Raw genomic sequence first — 21809 nt, 5'->3', positions numbered from 1 at the left:
AAAATTCTTTGATAAATCATTCAAGGTTCGAATCGAGCTCAAGGCCAGAACAATAATTTTTTTCTAATGATAATTATTGTTATTTTTTAATTTTTCTAAATTTGAAAAATTGAATTTTGTTTTTGGAATAGTAAGCAGAAAATTTTTCAGACAACCTGCCATAGCTGCGCAGATAGATCCATTTCGAAGGGTGCTAAGCCTTCATCATCAGTACGCTTTAGGCATGCTGCGCTAACCATTTAGCTATACAGCGGTGGTTTGTTTGACTGGCAATGCCTAAAGCGTACTGATGATGAAGGCTTAGCACCCTTCGAAATGGATCTATCTGCGCAGCTATGGCAGGTTGTCTGAAAAATTTTCTGCTTACTATTCCAAAAACAAAATTCAATTTTTCAAATTTAGAAAAATTAAAAAATAACAATAATTATCATTAGAAAAAAATTATTGTTCTGGCCTTGAGCTCGATTCGACCCTTGAATGATTTATCAATAGGCCGATAAAAACAAAAACATTCTTTGATAAATTAAAAAACCGGCATCACGTCCGCAAAAACTCGTTTACTTATTCATAACATTGGCAATCGATAACGAATTTATAACACTTCAACGACAAATCGATAACTCGTGTCTAACTCTTCGATAACTCAACTTAACTCGTCCATAAGTAATGAATAACCCGTTTAACAAAAGTCCGATGACTCATCGATAAGAAGATGTTAACACTTCGATAAAAAATTGGAATTTCGCCTTTCCTCAAATTCTTTCGAAACCAGTTTTTCCTATTCATAGAGTTTTAATTTAAAAGACTGTTAATATGTTAAAAACCACATTTACTCAAATTCGAATATCCTTAGATTATAGGATCGAAAACGTAACATTTATTACTGCATACATAAGTACATATGTATGCGCATGCTATTTCTTACCTGACACGCGTGGCCATGTAATGCATTTTATATGCTGGAGTTGCTCTTGTGCTGGCATTCAGTGCATGTTTATGTAAAAAAAAAAAAAAAAATACGCTTTATAAGATACACAAGTCGTTTTCTAAAAATATAAAACCTACTACTAGAATGAATGGCACAATGCGTGTAATACGAGCTTCACCCACGTTTTCTTTTTTACCGTCGGAAGATATTCAACATATAATACACGCTCGCAAAAATGTGCACATTTATGCTTAACGTACGCTATAACAATACATGCTTTCATGTTTACATACAGAGTTTACCAAAAGTGCTGGATAAAAAAGGGCGAATAAAAAAGCGTGCTAAAAGTAAGGAAGTTTTCTATGATTTTTTTTTTTGGAATAGTCTGCTCAACTAGACAAAAATGAATTTTTAGAAAAGAAAACGTCATAAGTATATACTATGAAGTTTTTGCACACATCGTTAACTGGCGCTTAACCGCCTAAGCGATTTTGACGGCCGTTTCGTAACAAGTCATACCAGCTAGCCCTGTTTCGCGATAGCGGACACAATTTGCGAGCAACAGGACAATTCTTTCTCCACCTGTCTCTCCCAACTGAGTGGAGGTCTCCCCTTTCTCTGCTTCCAAACTGCGGTTTCGACTGGGATACTTTCTTGGCCGGAGCGTCTTTGGCAGAACAGGTATTATGAGCGACTTGTAGAGCGTAACTTTTCAATTGTCTACTCAGTCCAAAGTAGCACTTGTTGGCAAGAGTTCATCTCCGTTTGAGATTTAAGCTGACATTGTTTTTTCTGTTAATGCTGGTTCTCAAATAGAAGAAAATCTTTTACAGTCTCGAATTTATAGCCGTCTCCAGTGGCGTGGCTGGCAAGGCCCGAACGCGCCCCTTTCTTTTTCTTGTATGACAAAAAGCACTTCTACTTGTCTTCATTTACCGCAAGTCCCAATTTTTTTTGCTCCTTAATCTAAGCTCAAGAAGGCAGAGCTCACAGCGAGTTTATTCAGCCTCTTTGTATACAGATTAAAATAAAATGCAGCTCAATCCTCAGAACTCGTATGACGGTGCCCGAAATGAAAGGAGAACATCGAAATAAAAGTTGAAACCAATTTTAATATAAAATTGTTAAGGTTCGCAATTTTGAAAAAAAAGAAAAAAACAAAATCTACTCGACCGCGAAGTAGCCTTAAAGACTGTCACAGTCGAAATTGAGAAAGCATATTAACTTATAAAATTTTTTTTATCTATACAATGATTGTAGTAGTTTTGTATGATAGTTTGTATAATCACGAGTTTATCGGTCATGGAACTTCTTGCACCCACTGTAAATTCGCGCTTTTGCCAACATTGTGCACATGAAACGTGTAATATCACGCATCCCCTACGATTCGAAATAGATAGCTGAGAGAAACGTCCAAAGTCGATCATATAATGCGAGCACATGAATCCACCACCTATAGACTGGAGGGGAAAATAATGGAAGCGCAATGTTATGACGCGCTTATATAATTGTGGGACCGCAAATAGCGGGATATTCGGGAAACTCGTACTTATCCATCGATTTGGTTGATATTGTAACGAATTCTGGGGATTTCTGATATTTTGCGCCTTCTGCTAACGTTCGTATCGCTGAACTGTCGAATAAATAACTCCAATATTCAGTATTGCAATATGGTTTTTATTTGGTCTACTCTGGGTGTAGTACAATTATTCTTCGATATCACGTACTTCACAAAAGCGTGTTTAAATCAAACTGATTCCGACTACTCAGCTTTCGCTGCTTTTATACTCTCGGTTTTCTCGTTCAACCATTTCTCCTAAGGTCTAGTCATTTCGCGAACAGTTCCAGAACAATTGTATCTCATTCTTGGTTACCAGCCATATACACGTATATTTGTAGTTTATGGTTTTCTTATAGCCAAATGCGTGTGTATGTGTGAGTAAATACTTCGGCTGATGACCTGTATGTGTGTTTTCTCCGCCACCGTTCATACCTATATTCTCATTCAAACGATGCATTTTGTTGCATACAACACATGAATAATAAGGTAATGTGTGAAAATGCATCGAACGCCTAGAGGTGGCGAAATTTCGTGCTGCTTTAGTTACATGAATCCATATTATCCAGCTCGACTTACACTACACACTACAATGACAATGAAAATGTAACGGCGGCAGTAACAACAAACATAACACCAGAAGCAGTTTACCGATGCTGAGCAGGAAATACTTTGGCTATGTATGTATGTGTGTGTGCATGTATGTAGTTTGTGTTTATGCGCCTGTAAGCTGGCCTAGGTGGTGTAGTAAACTTTTATTGTATTGCAAGTGGAAGTGCGCATTTTTATCCTTCTTACACCGTTATAGCTGTACAAGCGATACAGTAGCGCATATTAATACACACATACATCCATACAAAAATGTATCCTTTCCATGAAATTTCTGTTCAATAGTGTGAGATGCTAGTAAGCGCTCGTATGGCTCTCCTGCAAGCCATACATTTTTATTTGTGCAAGTAATTTAAGTTTGTGTTGTGCATATTTTTATATTTTTTTGCAATGTTTTGTCATAATTTAATTAAGCAACTTGAATACTTGAAATTTTATTATGGCAACCAATGGTGATTTAAACTGCGCTTGTTAGTTGGGGAGTTGGGAAATATGCATGTTAAGGGATAGCGAAACCATGGTATGTGTAGCAGCGTATACATGATACGGTTATTATATTATGCCATATTATAAATGTGGCAAATATTATTAACGCGCTTAGTTGCAAGTTGTTTTTATATCACTTTTTGTTGAATGCAAAATTATTTTTTAGAATGCTTGAAAGCTGTTTGAGTTTCAAATAGTTAAACGAATATAGTTAAAACCAATGGGTTAGGCTTAAGAAGGATATGTTGCATATGTATGTCAAGGGGACAAAATTGTTTTTTTTTTTATATCACTGGCCCTTCGCGTTCATTATAGAAGGATTTCGTCTGAGTGAACCCATAGTAAAATCTTCCAGCGAATATTTTTCTCGAGCCCGTTTTTTTAAAATGGGATTAAAAAAGTTTTTGTGGGAGAGGTAAGCAGTTAAAATAATCTTAACCAGTATTCTTCGCAAAATTTTAATTTATTTATAATTTAATTTATTTGTTAATTTTATACATATCATTACTATATATTTCGGTCCGGAACGTAACTCAAACCTTCAACTCACTTATTCCCAAATCACTACGACCATGTTTATTTATTTTATTTATTTAAGTTGAGTCTTTGAATTTATAGATTCTTACAGACCATATTATGATGCAATTTTTTACATTAACTTAATCTAAGAAAAATAGGATCTTAAATTGTTAATTAAAGCAGCATAAGGAAAAGTCAACACCCGGGAGTTAAAAAACATATCCAGATCAGCGCAAGCCCTAGAGCATTTATACCATAAATAGTTTTGGAAAACCCAATTTTTAAGGGTTCAAACTGTCGGAGGTTTCTGCGTGGTACATTAAACTGAATTTTACCAAGAAGTGATGAACAATCAACGATCCCTGAAATTATGTCAGTAACAAATGCGCAAGATAGAATGGATCGTCTATTTGCAAGCGTGTTTAGTTCAATTAAAAGGCATCGAGATTCATACGAAGCCATTTGTTCAGAAAAGTGTAAAGATTGAAGAGCAAATCGTAAAAAAACTTTCTAAACACGATCAAGCCGATTGGAGAGCCGAATTTGGTAGGGTCTCAATATGACAGCCGCATACTCCAACCTCGATCTGACAAAGGCACAGTATAGTGACTTCATAGTGTAGGAGCTAGTGAATGCGGAACAGCTACGATGTAGGAACACAAGTATTGCGTAAGATCGAGTTATTTAATGTCAAAATACACCCCTATGTCTTTGATTTCTTCAAGATTGCAATGTATTGCCAGCAATACTATAGCAAGTATGAAGCGTATTAACTAACTTTTTTTTACAGATGTATAAGTCTTAAAGTAAGCCTTATAACTTACCGAGCTTATCTTCCAATTTTCGTCGTGTTGCTATTTAATTTTTCCTACAAATCGGCGGAATGGGATCTACATTTTTAAGCTCAATGAAAACGGCAGTTGCCATGCAGATAAATTTCCACTGAGAAGCTTTTCATGGCAGAAATACACTTGGAGCCTTTGCCGAACTATTACCGAAGGGCGATCCCACATACAAAACCTTTTGCTATTTGAAAACAATTTTTTCTAAATTTTGATTCGACCTTCGGTTTGGTAAGCAGAGCACGTTGCCATCACAGCACGGCGGACGTCTTCATTGTTAAATATAAAATAAAATCTGCTGGTCGGCCATCGTCATTATAATTTCTTTTCCTTTCTTCCTTGTTCAGTGTTTCCAACTAGCGATGTTAGGAAAAGAGTATTGGCACTTAAAAACATGGACAATTTAATTAATTTTTCGCCATACACCGTTTTTCTTCAACTCAGTAAACGATTTTTTTTTTGAAAAGTTTACATGCATATAAGAAAAACTTCCTTGTTTTTTCGAAAAACTTAATGATTTTGAGCTAGAAACTCTTGTGGCGCAAAAACTTTACCATTTTGGAAAAAAAGTTTCTTTAGTGGAGTGTCTCTAGTTTTTTTTTTAAATATCTGACCTATGGTCACATTTGAAGTCAGACCCGAACTACATACATATTTCTGATATGACGCGTAGGCACCCGAAAATTACTTTTTATCTAACCCTTACTATTTTTGTTTCGATTATACTTAACCTTACCCAAGAAACGTCGATAGCAACTAGTTAGTTAGTAAGTTATTATTTTTTTGTCTTGAATTTTAAACATTTCCCATATAATTGTGGTGCACATACAAACCTTTGATCTGAAAAAAAGAAGAAAAAATTATGATTAGTATTGATGGTAAAATCTAAATTGTAAAATTTACAATTCTGAATATTACTTTTAGTGATACAAACGGGACAAAATATGTTAGAGTTTCGCATAGCCTCTTGGGAATAAATTCAATTTTCAAAGTTTATAGCGCTTAATTCTCAGTTCACAGTTCTATATCTTTTCAACACCAACCACTTAAAGTCGAACAAATTTTAAACCGTATACTCGTAGTGCTAGGACAAGGTCAAAATATTTCTTTCGAATTCTGGGAACCCCATTTACTGAAGTTATTGGATGGCAGTTTTGGATCCCGGGATTTATACTGTAATTAACGAAATATATATGGCAAGCAGTCGAAAGTGGCGAGAAGCTACGTCAACAGAAACACTATTGCAGATATCCGAACCGCAATTGCGGAATTTTAAAAAATTATTTCGAACCTGAATGCACTAGTTTCAATAATTTGTCTGGGCATATGAGTAATATTTAAGATTACCAACAGAGAATTTGGACAATCATATCTAAAAACAAAAAATGACCTTACTTCAGTCTTTTTGAACGCTTCTGATTGCTAAAATGTGAATTATAATTTATGAGACTGAAAGGAGACTCAAAAATGACTCACTCGTACGCTTGCGAAGTGATTTATATAAAATGCAATAACAAATGTACAGCAGTCGCAAACGGTTATAAATACGATTTGCAGCAGGCTAAGAGGGAATGAAAAAACGGAGTTGTGAATTATGTTGTTGTTGTAGCAGTGCTTCGCGCCATCCAATAGAAGTTGCCATCAATATCCTCAACGGGGGCCCAAAGAAACTTGTAGTTTTAACAAGGGTGGACCATAGTGGGAGGGGTGTTAGAGGCGTTGGTTCCATATTACATTTGAAGAGTTGGTTGGTGCCATGTGGGTACATATTGCAAGCAAGACATACATTATGTATGTCGGGGGTTTCTACTGGATATGTAAGAGTTATGAAAGACTCATCACAGAGAGTAGCACGCAGGGTGCCATTTTCTACCGTAGTGTCTTTTTATGATCGGCAAATGCGGACATTTTTGAAAAAGTTCATTGTTGTATAAAAAAATTTTTTTTGGGGTATAGAATAAATCAGGTTGATATAAAGTTTGATATTTCCAATAGTGCTAACGTGAAAACGCTATCATCAAAATATTCAAACAACAGAGTAAAAGCGTGAATAGTTGCTATGATTTAAAGGTAGGAACGTATGGGTATTATTTCCTATCGAAAATTGTAAAAGTTGTCAGAGTGCTGGAAATGCTCTGCAATAATAGTATCGCTTTACGCATGGCTTATAGCAAGCACACTGCCCTCAACCTTAGAGTTTATTTCAAAATCAAAAACTTCGTTGCAAAAAGCTAAGCTGCCTTATAAGTTTTTGTTCACCAAAAAAACTGCTGGTTCTGCCAATTTGTACAAATAAATTCAATTAGCACACAACAAAGTAAAAAATAGGCTTTGACTAGAATTTTTCGGTTTTGCATTGCGCCAAAGTAATTATAATTGTATACTTGAGTATCTTTTATGCCGCTTTAACTTTCAAAATTTCTTTATAGTTGCTTCATCGGCTTATGTTTCGCTTATTGATTTTCTTGCCTGCTCCATATGCATCTTTAAGTTTAAAGTTCTTATAGCCTGCCATATCCATTCTCTATTGCATATATTAACTGCGCCTATATCACACTCTTATCAATAGACTTTGCTCTGGTTTTCCCTTTACTCAACTAACTATACATATTTCCACATAATAACACCTGGCCAGCAGCATTATAATGGGACTGCACATTTTGTTGCTGCTTTTGTTCATCTTGCTAAATTTTTAGCTAAAAGTGTCTGCTACCAGCCAGCATCCCTTTGTTGTTAATTTGTATGATTTTCATATATGCAGGTCGATTGCATGTATGTGTATATTAGACTGTGTTGGGCTACACGATACACAAAAAAGTTGCAAAGCTATTCCGCTGCACCTAAAGATTGATATAGAACGATTTTTGCAGAGAATAGTTTCGAGTTTGAAGGTTTTCGTGCTAAATATAAATCAGATTCAACAGAAAAAATACTTTGCACGATTTGCAGATTCCATATCAACTTCGTTAAATTTCGTCTTATAACTTTTTTGTGCATTTGAACGCAGCACAAAGAGTATTAATTATATCAATTAAATTCTTAATTTTTTGCATTCAATATTTTAAGAAAAAATTTCTACGAAAATTGTAAGTGAAATCAATCTTAAACAAATTTCTAAAAATTTGGAGAAAATTTCGTTTTTTTTAGAGCTGTTGTTGTTACTTACTTTTTTTAGAGCCCTTTTATATTTTTGTAGTATGCAGTCTCGTAGCTCCATCAATTTTAGTCCAACAAAGTAGAAGTTATAGATCCCTCACAACTTGCTTTGATTTTTGACGATATTGTGACGAATATGAGTGACACTAAGTGATACTCACATCCTTAGTCTGATGCTAAGTAAATGAAGTCACAACAACAATAATGCAGACAGTCACTTGTATCTACATAAACGAATAAACCATTATGTCTACACATATGTACGTACACGCAGCAGAGAAGATATGGACAAACACATGCAGATATCTTACCTGAGATGCTCCCAAAAGTATGCAATTGTAATTGTGGAAGTGTCGCTCACAAATAAAAGCATATGAGAAGCTATATACGTGCATCTGTAGTTATAATTATATGGCGGTAACTAAGTAAATTCTGGAAGCGCCTAGAAGATGCCACGAGGAAATCACAGAGTATAAAAGCAACAGCGGTAGAGGCGCTACAAGCAGTTCCGATTAAGACGCTATCTAGCGAGCAATAGCAGCATTATTTGAAAATAGAGTTATTTATTGTGAAGTACTTTAATAATGGCCATTTTGCATTATTAAATATTGGAGTTATTTATTCAACAGGTTAGTGATCGAACTTAGCAAAAGGACAAATAAGAGGATTTGCAGTAAAATCGTTACAATATTTTTTTCGAAGAGTGTCTTAGACTTTCCAGCATACAAAGTGTGCCATTTTTTTATATTCAAGAAAATCTGTAGCACCCTTCGGAAAAACTTGTCCAAAATCAATGCGAATTTCAACTGACCTGTAATTTGTACTTTGTTAGACCAAAATTGATTGGGCTACCAGACTGTTTGTTCAAAAAAATATAAAGAACTTCAAATAAAAAGTTCGAAACCTTCGTAAAGTTTTCTGGAGTTTTCGAATTTTGCCGAAAACGTTTCTGAGATTAGTGTGCACAGTTTCAGTTACAAACTTCATACATTTTTTTTTTTTAATAACGAAAACAAAAAAAAAAAAATAATTGAATTGAAGAAATTTAAAAAATTTGTCAATGCTATTTTTCTCTTCGCTGCTGTTGATAGTTGAAAATGCTTTCGAAGTTCAAAAGGGCATTAAAAGATAGCACTAATTTGCTGGTGTGGAAAACATGGATATATTCAATCCTATTCTAAACAAAAATTCCTTGCCAGTTTTTTCTCTTCTCCCATTACTCGTATTCTGAACAAAGTTCGAAAAGGCGGAAAGCGGGTATGGGAGAAAAGTAGGTATTATAAATATGAGTGAGATGGAGATTTCTTTGCCATTTCTTAGTAATTTTTTCACTAGTTAAATGAAAGCGAATGCATCAAAATAGTCAAAGTAAAGTGCTGCTTTTAAGAAAGAATACTTATTTGCTAAAATATGTACGTTCCACCACAATATACTTTATTTCAAGTCGAAAAGTATATCATAAGCAACAGAAGAGCTCTTGGTATATTCTATGCAGCCATCCAGAAATTGCGCAAGAATTTTTTAAGAAGGTTTAAATAGATTTTGGCATATCCCAAAAGACGAATTCAACTCGACTTGGGCGTCAGAAAATTGCTTTGCTGAATGGAAGCAGGCAACTCCAGCGGATTTGTGTTATGCCGCCGTCTTCTTCTTCTTATGCTCCTCTGTTGATATTGCTGTGCACCGATTCATTACTCATGTCAGTGAATACCATATGAAATGCAATACTGTTCATTGTTTATACTTTATTTCTTAATTTGAAACAAATTCGCAACAATAATAAAATGTTTCAGTTTTTTAAACAAAATAAGCAATGCTAACGAAATTTCAATTGACAAAACAGCTGACTTCGAAAATTTGAAACTCTTATTCCCCAATTATTGCTATCTATAGGAGAACAGAATTGGAGGAATTTTTCCGCGGGAATAAAAATATCCGCGAGAACAAAATTCCGGGGAAATATTTAAAATTGGGCTGATTGTTTTTAAATTTTGGATAAACAAGTTTTGATTAAAACTGCAAGTATTGTTTAAGAAGGATCCAAATTGTTTTTTTTGTCTATCGCTATCATGTGATAATCTGCAAATGCGGTACTTGCGTACTTTTTCAATTTTTTTCTGCACAGTCCAACGCACATGCACTTAATACACACGTATGCTTGCAGAGCAGAGTGTGGTTGCATTAAAGGTCCTTGCCTTTTTGCTGCTCTTTTACAAACATTCATAACTGCACACATATTTGCTCATATGTTCGATTAAAGTAACGCCTGCTTTGAGACTCAAGTAAGCGTACATACATATGTGTATGTACATAGAAATGTGCATACTTATCAACGCCTAGGTATAGCCGAGCCATTGTGCGCCATTCGAGGTGTGCATGACTAGATGGGCGGCACAATTTGTGCCATCGGTAATTTGAAAGGCGTTCAAACACTTGGTTGCTCCTTTTTTTGTTGCACACATTTGTACAAACAAAAACCTACAAAGTTGTAATATTGTATAAAAAGCATGCACATATACATACATACACATACATATATACTTTTAAATACACTGGAGTATACACTCATAGCGTGTTGTAATTTTTATACTCAGCTGAGCAGAGCTCACAGAGTATATTAACTTTGTTCGCATAACGGTAATCCGTAACGGCATAAACTAATAGAGATAGATATAGACTTCTATATATCAAAATGATCTGGGCGAAAAAAGAAATTCATTTAGTCATGTCCGTCCGTCCGTATCTTGATAAAATTTGGTATGTAGGTTCCTGGGCGCTCATCTCAGCTCGCTATTTAAAATGAACGAAATCGGACTACAACCACGCCCACTTTTTCGATATCGAAAATTTCGAAAAACCGAAAAAGTGCATTACCAAAGACGGATAAAGTGATGAAACTTGGTAGGTGCGTTGACCTTATGACGCAAAATAGAAAACTAGTAAAAGTTTGGACAATGGGCGTGGCTCCGCCCACTTTTAAAAGAAGGTAATTTAAAAGTTTTGCAAGCTGTTATTTGGCAGTCGTTGAAGATATCATGATGAAATTTGGCAGGCACGTTACTCCTATTACTATATGTGTGCTAAAAAAAATTAGCAAAATCGGATGACGAACACGCCCACTTAAAAAAAAAATTTTGTTTAAAGTCAAATTTTAACAAAAAATTTAATATCTTTACAGTATATAAGTAAATTATGTCAACATTCAACCCCAGTAATGATATGGTGCAACAAAATACAAAAAAAAGAAAGTTTCAAAATGGGCGTGGCTCCGCCCTTTTTCATTTAATTCGCCTAGAATACTTTTAATGCCATAAGTCGGACAAACATTTACCATTCCTTTTGAAATTTGGCAGGGGCAAAGATTTTATGGCGTTAACTGCTTTCTGTGAAAATGGGCGAAAGCGGTTGAAGCCACGCCCAGTTTTTATACACAGTCGACCGTCTGTCCTTCCGCTCGGCCGTTAACGTGATAACTTGCGCAAAAATCGATATATCTTTACTAAACTCAGTTCACGCACTTATATGAACTCACTTTATCTTGGTATAAAAAATGGCCGAAATCCGACTATGACCACGCCCACTTTTTCGATATCGAAAATTACGAAAAATCAAAAAAATGCCATGTTTCTATACCAAATACGAAAAAAGAGATGAAACATGGTAATATGATTGGTTTATTGACGCGAAATATAACTTTAGAAAAATGAAAAAGTTTTTCAGGGCGAAATCAAAAGCCCTTGGAGTCTTGGCAGGAATACTGTTCGTGGTATTTCATATATAAATAAATTAGCGGTACCCGACAGATGATGTTCTGGGTCACCCTGGTCCACATTTTGGTCGATATATCGAAAACGCCTTCACGTATACAACTAAGGGCCACTCCCTTTAAAAACCCTCATTAATACCTTTAATTTGATACCCATATCGTACAAACACATTCTAGAGTCACCCCTGGTCCACCCTTATGGCGATATCTCCAAAAGGCGTCCACCTGTGGAACTAAGGCCCACTACGTTTTAAATAATCATTACCACCTTTCATTTGATACCCAAATCGTACAAACGCATTCTAGAGTCACCCCTGGTCCACCTTTATGGCGATATCCCGAAATGGCGTCCACCTATAGAACTATGTCCCACTCTATTTTAAAATACTCTTTAATACCTTCCATTTGAAACCCATGTCATACAAACACATTCCAGGGTTACCCTATGTTCATTTTGCTAAATGGTGATTTTCCCTTATTTTGTCTTCAAAGCTTTCAGCTGAGTATGTAATGTTCGGTTACACCCGAACTTAGCCTTCCTTACTTGTTTTTTGTTTTTTTTTTGGTTACACATCAATGCATAGTCGTACACTCAGGCACATTATTGTATGAATCAACGCCTATACATACAAACACCTCAACTTAACACACACGCACACACAATCACATATTTTTGCGTTTATATATGGCTCAACTTGCTTGCATTTAGGCAGCATTAAACTTTTTTATGCAATTTGTGTTTAGCAAATTTTTCGTTGGAAATTTTTACTTTGTATATTAAGCACATATTTACACACATATATACATTCATCTGTATGCTAGATTACGTATACGCCATGTATGCAACAAAGTTCTCACACAAGTGCACTTAAGTAAGTATGTATGTAGGTAGGTACCGGCATGCATTTTGTAGGCGGCATTTTGTAGCAAAGAGCAACAGTGTAAGTTATTAAGTGTAAAAAAAAAGTGTTAGAAATTGCAATCCATTCATTCTACATCTTGTTACTTCTAGTGGAAAAGCTCTCTTTTTTGCATTCAGCGTAAAGTTGCTTTTAAGCAGGTTAATTAAAGAACATTTTGAAATTTTTTTGCATGCTTTCTCTAGCTGCAAAATCTCATGCTTGTAGGTGTATTATGTCGGCATTTAATGCGTTTACGAAGCCTAAAGATATAAATTAAATGAAAAGCTTGAATTATGTCTCGGCTTGTCTGAATTATAGGCGTTAACAGAAGGATGTTAGCACTTTTGTGTGCAAGATAAAATTTAATAGTAATTTTTTTTTTGTTCTTAAGTGTTGATTTTTTTGTAATATAAATTTTAATTGTACATACTTATATTGTAATAATTTGCAAAAAAAAAAAAAAATCAATTATGTAAATGTTTCATATTTTAAATGTTTGCTAATTGCTTTTATTGCCATACCAAATACAGCACAGTATTTAAATGATTTAATAAGTTATGTAGTGTATATACTAGACTGGGTCGATTTATTAACCGATATCGGGACATCGATTTTTCAACAGGATTTGGGCTAAGGAAAAAAAGTTCCACTACGCACACCCAAAAAAATAATTTTCGAGCCTGCGAAATTTCATTTATTGACCTTTTTTCGACTTAAATTTTTAAAAAATATTAATTTGATTGTAAAATGTTCATGTATACCCTGTCCGACCCAAAAATGTCCGCTAAAAACGTTGTCGATAACAGCTTTTCGAAAAAAAAAAAATAAAAATATATATACATTTTTGGGTCGGATAGGGTATACATATGAACATTTTTTTTAGTAAGTCATGAAAAAAACCTTAAAAATAAAAGTCGAAAAAAACCAAAAAAATGAAATTTCGTAGGCTCGAAAATAATTTGTTTGGGTATACGTAGTGGAACTTTTGTTTCCTGAGCCCAAATCCTATCGAAAAATCGATGGTGCGATATCGGTTAACTTTCGTTCATACAAATCGACCCACCCTAATATACATTCATACATTTTTTTTGGTTTGAAAAAAATTGTATTATTTTCGCACATAATATAATTATGTGTTTAAAAATTTAATATCAATTAAGTTTTTTTTGTAGCTTTACTTATGAAAACTTATGCAAGTGTAAAATCGATTTTAAGGTGAGCAAATTTGTACAGAATTGTAAAGTCAAAAATAGAGTTTGTTGTTGTTAAGCGGGAAGTACCCTGTTGCTTGATGTTTTTATGTATAAAACCCATTTTAAAGCAATTTTAAATTTAAATTTATTGAATAATAAGTAAAAAATTTAAACAATGCAATAATAGGGCAAAAAGACATTATACCTTGTAAACTGATTCAAAGCCTTTTTTCCTGGTTGAAACTCGAACTCGAGTTCGTGCGTTGATCGATCTAATTGCAAACAGACTCTACTGAAATCCTCAGAGACCATTGAAAAATATTTGTAACAAGGTATGGCTTTGGTCAAGTATATTCGTAAACAGATAGATCATAGCAGGAATGTGGGCTCGAATCGTACTATATTTGAAGCCCTATCCGTTCGTTACTATTTTTCACAAATTATTTACTTAATCAAGAAAAGCTCAGTATTTTTGAATAGCAGATGGATGCCCTCAAGAGCGTATTACTAAATAAGTTGAAAATGTGTCTCTGCGATTAAATACTTCGTACTTTTTTCTTTATAATTAATCTGAACAATAATTTCAAAGAACGATTAACTGTTGTTTCTCTCAGGGAATAATTCATCCGAAGCAGTCGTTGACCTATTCGGCCACGTTCTGCTTTTATCTAAGTTTTCCTAACTATATAGTGAGTAAGGAAATCAAAATTTAGAAACTATCGTTGAATGCTCCTACTTTTTTTATCGAGGCCGTAAATCTTGTGAAATACATATCTTCGTATGATCGTAGATTCTTTTCTTCAAGGCTTAATCGCAGTTGACGTTTTTCTCAAAGAAAGTAGGCCGTCTAGTAGTGGGTAGCGTGCCCGCCAACCACAATCATGGTCGTCGGTTAAAATCCTGGGAAAGGCAGTAGTGTGACGAATATTAGCAACACTAAGGGATACTATCATCTCTAAGCCGATACTAAGCAGTGGCTTGTATGCACATCAACAAATCAATCATGTCTACCCATATGTCCATACAAGTAGCGGAGAGTAACGCACAAACACATGCATATATCTGAGATACTCCCAAAAGTATGCAATCATTTGTGCAAGTATCACTCACATATACACGCGCATGAGCCACGAGAGAAGCTATAAAATCGTGTATCTGTAGTTATAGCTGAGAAATTTATAGCTTGTAAACGAGAAGTAAATTCTAGAAATATAAACGCCGAGAAGTATGCGAAGGAGAAATCGCAAAGTATAAAAGGAGCTGAGAATCAGAATGAGTTTGATTTAAGCACGCTATCTGTCGAGAAGTAGTAGTATTGTAAATTTCTTGAATAGAGGCCATTTTTCATTATTGAATAGTGAAGTTATTTATTCAACAGTTTAGTGATTCGAACGTTAATAGAAGGTTGCAAATAAGCGGAATTTCCCAAAATTCGTTACAATATCAAATATTTTTCTAAGCAAGTTCCCCCTCGACAGTGGCTTGGCAAACACCCCGAGTATGTTTTTGACATGAATATTTTTAAGCGTTTCAGATAACCGTGCAATAGCGTGCTCTCAAAGTCTTGCATATTTGGTTGTAGGATATAAACAATCCGTGCAATCTGTGAATGACAAAGCTATACTCCCCAATATTTTTAACATTATCATATTTTCTGTTTACAAACACTGGCTGACTTTCGCAAAATTTGATTAACATATAAGTTTTTGTTTAGATCTCTAAAAAGCAGCAAATAACTATGTAATAAACATCAAATTTTGTTTTTCATTTAATTTTCAGACAGCTCAATGGCAAAAGTTAAATAATAACAATTATTATTTTCATTATGTTTGTGCAACTTTGCTCACCTGCCATGAATTTTAATTGCATGCACTGGGAATTGCCTTTCATTGAATGTTAATTAAATTGAATTTATATAATAATTTTGTGTTCACAGTTAGTTGTTAACAGAATTATGGACTGCTGCAACAACAACAACAGAATTATGTCGATTAGAGTTGATTTACCACATACCCGAATTTCTGAAAATAGGTAGAAAATCATCACGTATCCGACAGACCCTGTGCTTGAAAGACACTATTCAAAGGCATATGTTTTATTTAAATTACAAAAACAATTCATAAAGATTTTAAATAAAATATTTTTTCGAACATAAGTCATTCACAGAGGCGTCAAATTCATGTATAAGGAAATCCCATTTGAACCTGTTTCTTGCATAAATAGAAACATCACAAAAAGATCCAAATTAGCCCTAAATACCTAATTTCAATAAAAAACGAAGTTAATATACCAATTCATTTTCATGAAAGGTATAAATAGCATATGTTAGAAAGTTAAAAACAAGTTAAATTCAATATATCAGTTTCAGTAAAAATGTAGATACTCACATTCTTTTTAGGACGGCAGAGATACTATATGATTCGAATACCTACCGGATATCCGGCATAACCATATTTATTATTATTCCAACTTAAATGTATATGTGTATAAGTGTTATATGAAATATATTAAACTGTTATTTTTTTTTTCAATTGAACTCACACATATATACGTATTCTTAAATACAATTATGTAAATTTACTTTAAAATTTTCATTTGCTACAGGATAGCTACGCTTCATTAATATATTACACACAAGCTTATTTGTATGCACAAAAATTAATTTCAGACAAAACTCTTTAATGTTTGAATGATCGCATGCATAAATACGTTACACTACACAACAAAAACAAATAAAAAAAAAACAGCAAGGTTGATATGTAATTTTCAATTACCAGCATCTTATTAGTTTTGGCGCAAAAAAGGAAATGAAAACTATGCAGCACCCTTTAAAAAAGCGGAATGCTTACTCTCCTATGCTTTCTCTGTTTTAAGTTTGATTTTCAAATAACTGAACCGCGAATAATATCTGAATCTGAAAAATGTACCAAAAACTTATACAACCGAAGGTGTTGGCTTCTTTCTAAGACCTTTCAACTTCCTCATCGTAGATATGCATTTTTATACTAACCAAACCGATTCATAAATACGAATTTTCAAAATATCCAGGACGAAATACTCCTTGCTTGTACAGCCTCTCGTGACAAAGCATGTATTTATTGCGAAATGATCAGCCCTACATTTTGAACAGCCCTTTTTGCTTAACGAGTTTGAGGGCGTAATTTTCAATCACCTTTTTTCAGCATGTGTTGTAGAATACATTTTCAAAGGCGTTGTTTGTGTGACTATTTTAGTAAGTATACCACTTGTTTCCATACCTCTGATTCGTTCTTCCTAATTAAAGAGCACATACTTATTGCCTAAAATAATTAAAAAAAAAATTCGGTCGGGTAATTTGGAAACACGCCCTTTCAAACCTACGCAGTGAAGTCCTAGTTGCTGTGTGGTCATTCTTTATCTGCTGCTCTAGTTCGCGTTCATTCTGGCAGCACTATTAAATAAGTAAATATTATTTAGTCTTGCTTAAAATCGCGTCCATTCCGACAGCATATTCAATAAAATACAAAATCAGTACTATACAAAACGGTTATAACATTTAAAGTAAAATAAATAACGTGTGTTATTACCTGCATGTTGTGAGAAATTTATACTGGTGCTTAGAATCCCGTCCATCCAAACATCATCAACAATACAATTCTGAAAATATTTGAACTATACCTAATGAATTGGCTCGCCTATTATATCGCAGGTCTTTGGTAGAAGTTCAAAAAGTTTTCAAAAACTGAGTCCTACCTTAGCAATAGTCTGGAAAACACTCTAGTTCTTTGTGGTTAAAGTCAATCTAAATTGTAAAGTAGTGTTGTTATAGTCCAATTTTTTATTAACTAAAAGATAACAAGCACGAATTTAATTAAAGCGACAGCTTTTTTAATTGCCGCTGCATTGGCTGTGAAAAATTTTGAATTTTAATTAGTATGGAATTTGTGGTCAAATCATGCATTGAATCAACCTAAATTAGGAATCAAAAACAACAAATTTTTATTTGTTATGTTTAGAATTTGCTGTTGAATAGGTATGGAATAATTTAGAATATGGAATTTTTTTTGACTAATTTCTAATTTTAAGTGGAAATGTTAGTGTACTCACCGGTTTAATAAATATTGCTTTATATATTTCCTTTTATGGATTCTTCGTTCGAATTTTATTTAATTATATAGTAATCATTTCGTGATTTTGAAAACTGTTTTTATTACCTCATGAATTTTCTTTCAGTGGAATAAAGCGCGTTGGTCCGAAGAATGCTCGCCAGTGCTCGGCTTACACTTTGACATACAAAGTCCATTTAAAAATTTTTACTGAAAACTAAAAGTTTGAATAAAAAAATTATAATTTTTGAAATAGCTTGCCACTGTGAATATAGTAGGCGGGGGACTACAAAATAATGTTATAACTTTTTCGCCATACCTCAGCTTTAAAACAACTATCCTATATTTTTATACCAAAGATAGAGTTCCTGTACCTCTAATTGAGAGTGGGAGTGAAAGTGAGAGTGGGGGTAATTGATCGATATAGATAGGAAAAGATAGAGAGAGATTGGGAGGAAAACCGTGGATATTGGAAGGATGAAGGGAAGATAAATCAAAAGAGGATAAAAAAGAGAGTAACAGGGGAAGTGACAAGGGCTGTGAGTCAACTTCCGCGCAGAACCCTGTCTGCCGGGACGCTGTGAAGAATATTAAATGTTTGCACCTTTCATGTTTGACCGCATTGTCTGGGTTCCCGCCTTCAAACTCTAACTTCAATTATAGATAAATAGTGCTTCAAGGTAGCTGTGTTTAAGTTGGTCTCAGTCAGTCAGTCCGAGAGAACATGGGCAAATACAAATACGATTACATTAGTAAGATTCAGCCCTGGAAGGGACGCTAAAAAACAAACCCAAACCCAACCCTGTTTGATCTATATCCAAAAAAAAAGACAACCTATTTTACCATAATAACAATCCCCAAGAAATTAAAGAAAATTGCTTAAAATTAGTCAAACGTTTCGACATATTTCAATTTTTTCGCACTGCACTTTACTGCCACGCTTTTAGTTCATATTTCCAATTTTTTTTCGCGTAACCAATTCCATTTAATTCTTCTACGACCCACCCAATACTTCATATCGAAAAGTTTAATAACACTTGATTTGTAAAACAATCATAAAACTGAGGTCAACGTGCAAATGCATAGTGCAAATAAAGAGGAAAACCTTGACAGCAGTAACAATAAAACAATAAAATAAAATTTCATTATTCATAATCCATATCACCAGCTTTATGAAGGACGTGCACTTGAATTGAATTTGCATTACAGTTCAATAGCCAAAGAGAACTAACAACAACATTACATTCATACATATATATGAACATACCATATCGAATTCAAAACAATAACAATAATGCAAAGTTGAAAATTTAATTAAAAACAGATTTTAACCGATTTCACTTTGGCATACTTAAGTGCAGGAGCGCTGTTTGTTTGCAATGATGCTGCCTTTATGGTATTGTGTAATATAAGCCACTAACATTGATGCATACCTGAAAATGAAACTCAAAACAATATTTATATTAAATGAGAAAGTGGAGAGTGTGCCACATCGGAATGAAAATTCAATTTCAATACGAAATCTGTTTTACTAATCTGTTTACTAAAAAAAAAACTAGGCGAACACGCTCCCTCCACACTACCTATACGTTTTTTGTTCTTATAAATTTTGTTAAATTTAGTTTTTGGCACAGATTTTAGTGTTGAGCATTTTTATTAAATTCCTTTTTGTGTATTATTTAATTTTTGTGTTTATTTACAACCTCCAAGTCTATTTCTAGCATTACGTGCTTGCAGTCATAAAGTTCAAAGTTTAAATTTATTTTATATGTCGCTCCTTTTAAGCATTTTCGTCAATGAAATTACTTTCATCCTCAGAAAAATCCCTTAAGCTCATTATTTTGGTTGGTAAAGAAATGCGAAATTCATACAGAAATCTATCAAACGTAAGCAAACAGACCCCCGATGAAATGAAATTTTTGCATAAATCGGTTTCATTGTTCTGTCGTTAAAGTGTTTGAGCAATATTGACATAACAAAAATAATTATCAACAGTATAGAATTTCGTAACAAATTTAATTTTAATGGAATTGTTGCAAAAAGTGAGTATATTTTAAGCTCATCGTGTTTAGCCTACCCAAATTTGATACTTTTTGAATATTAGGATAAAAAGTACTTTATCGATAAGTTTTATTAGTGGAATGCAAAGACGCATTGGAAAAATTTCGCTTACAAAAAGATAAAAGGTAACGAAAAAGCAAATAAGTTGACAAAGTAGAGTGCTGTACTGGATGTATCGACAGTAGACTTTCCTATCCGTTTGGGAGAAACCAACAGGAAACAGGACGTTCATATGATCCATCAAGCAGGACAGCCGTGGACAGAAGCGCGGGGCTGCAAAACTTCCAAGAACATGTGCAAATCCAACGATATTGGAATCACAAGGTGGCTCATATCTCTGAATGGAGAAGACTTAAGGCTCACGATGAGCATACTAACCGGACACTGCCTTCTGACGTCACATGTTTATAATTAGGCCTCGTAAGTAACAGCACATGTTTGAAAGTGTGAGCTGCAGGAAGAAACGGTTCAGCACGTTCTGTGTTAGAGCCATGGTCGAGGTTCCAGCTAATATGGGTAGCAGAGTTGCCAGATCTCGAGGCAGCAATTAAGCTAGGTCCTTGAAAACTTCTTGCATTTGCCAAGAGTGCAAAGTTATTCTATAACATAGGTCCTGGCACTTGATGGGGGCTCTTCCGTTCGGTCGTAAAACAAAATCCTAATAAAACTATGAACAAATTCATTCTATGTGAGGTCTTTATTGATTGACTAGTTCAATCTAATCTAGCCTAACAACTAGGCTTAAGTTTAAATTTGGTAAGACGGAGTTTGTTATAGGTTCCCCGCTTTCCATTTGGCCTCTTAAATATGTCCAAAATTTCTAGCGATCCCGAAATGCAAACCTCATACGATTTTTTTAATAAACTCGATCCGTGCCCCATCTAGCGTCTATTTTTTCTCCGGTTGATAATGTTAATGTTTCAAGTTTCTAGCTCAAAAAAGTTAATGAAAAATTGATCGCAATACTCCTACTTAATTTTGTCATTACGTTACATTTACATCGGGTTCTGAGGTATATTCTAAGTTTCAAGACTCTGGCTCGACGAGAAGTTACTCAAAAATCGGCTGAAGGATTTCCCAATTTTGTACTGAAATATACAAAAATTGTCCTTAAAATATGCTATATTTTTTTAAAGCCTGGAGAGACACTGCATATACATTCGCAGTAGGCTCACTTATAAATTCCTATAAATATATGTATAAATTTTCCATTCCTCATTGCTCACTTTTTCTCTTCTTTGTACCTGTCATATACTTAAACTCATTAAGCACACAAATGAAGGAAACCTTGGCATTGATGCCGAGCCATATTTCATTACCCATTGCCATAATAGCGTCGATAAAAATATCCATGCTTAAGTCGTAGAGCTATCAAAGTTGCCTTTTTGGGTTTCTCCTTCCAAATGTGGTGGATTTTTTTCTTAGCTGTGTGCCAAAAATTTCTAATCTCGCTGCATTTCCACATAGCTCTGCTGCAGCACAGTCTAAAATTTTCACGACTTTCATAAATAAAGGCTAAGCTAAGACAGAAGTGAAAAGTAGTAAATATAAGCCATAAAAACACAAACAACAACCCCACTAAGTGTGATTTTGAAGAAAAATTTCCCTGTGGCTCTGCATGTCTGACACTAGGCATGATAATTCTAATACCGATTGTAGCAGGGACAATCTCCGTCTATACATAGTATATGCCCTTTTAAGATT

General features: G+C 34.3%; 1 protein-coding gene and 1 long non-coding RNA gene across 2 annotated transcripts in view; one reads left to right on the top strand and one right to left on the bottom strand.

The window, feature by feature from the left end:
• Positions 1–21809, top strand: part of Lerp (lysosomal enzyme receptor protein) — a 311988-nt gene that overhangs the window by 275734 nt on the left and 14445 nt on the right. The window lies entirely within an intron of this gene.
• Positions 5764–21809, bottom strand: part of LOC137238133 (uncharacterized) — a 480771-nt gene continuing 464725 nt past the window's right edge. Inside the window, exon 6 of the long non-coding RNA XR_010949115.1 lies at positions 5764–5782. This is a non-coding gene — a long non-coding RNA (uncharacterized lncRNA). The remainder of the gene's footprint in view (positions 5783–21809) is intronic.

Source organism: Eurosta solidaginis, chromosome 1 (genome assembly GCF_040869045.1).
Source record: "Eurosta solidaginis isolate ZX-2024a chromosome 1, ASM4086904v1, whole genome shotgun sequence".
Classification (NCBI taxonomy): domain Eukaryota; kingdom Metazoa; phylum Arthropoda; class Insecta; order Diptera; family Tephritidae; genus Eurosta; species Eurosta solidaginis.
The sequence above is the reverse complement of the archived record's forward strand: the minus strand, read 5'-3'. Positions and strand labels throughout refer to the sequence as shown.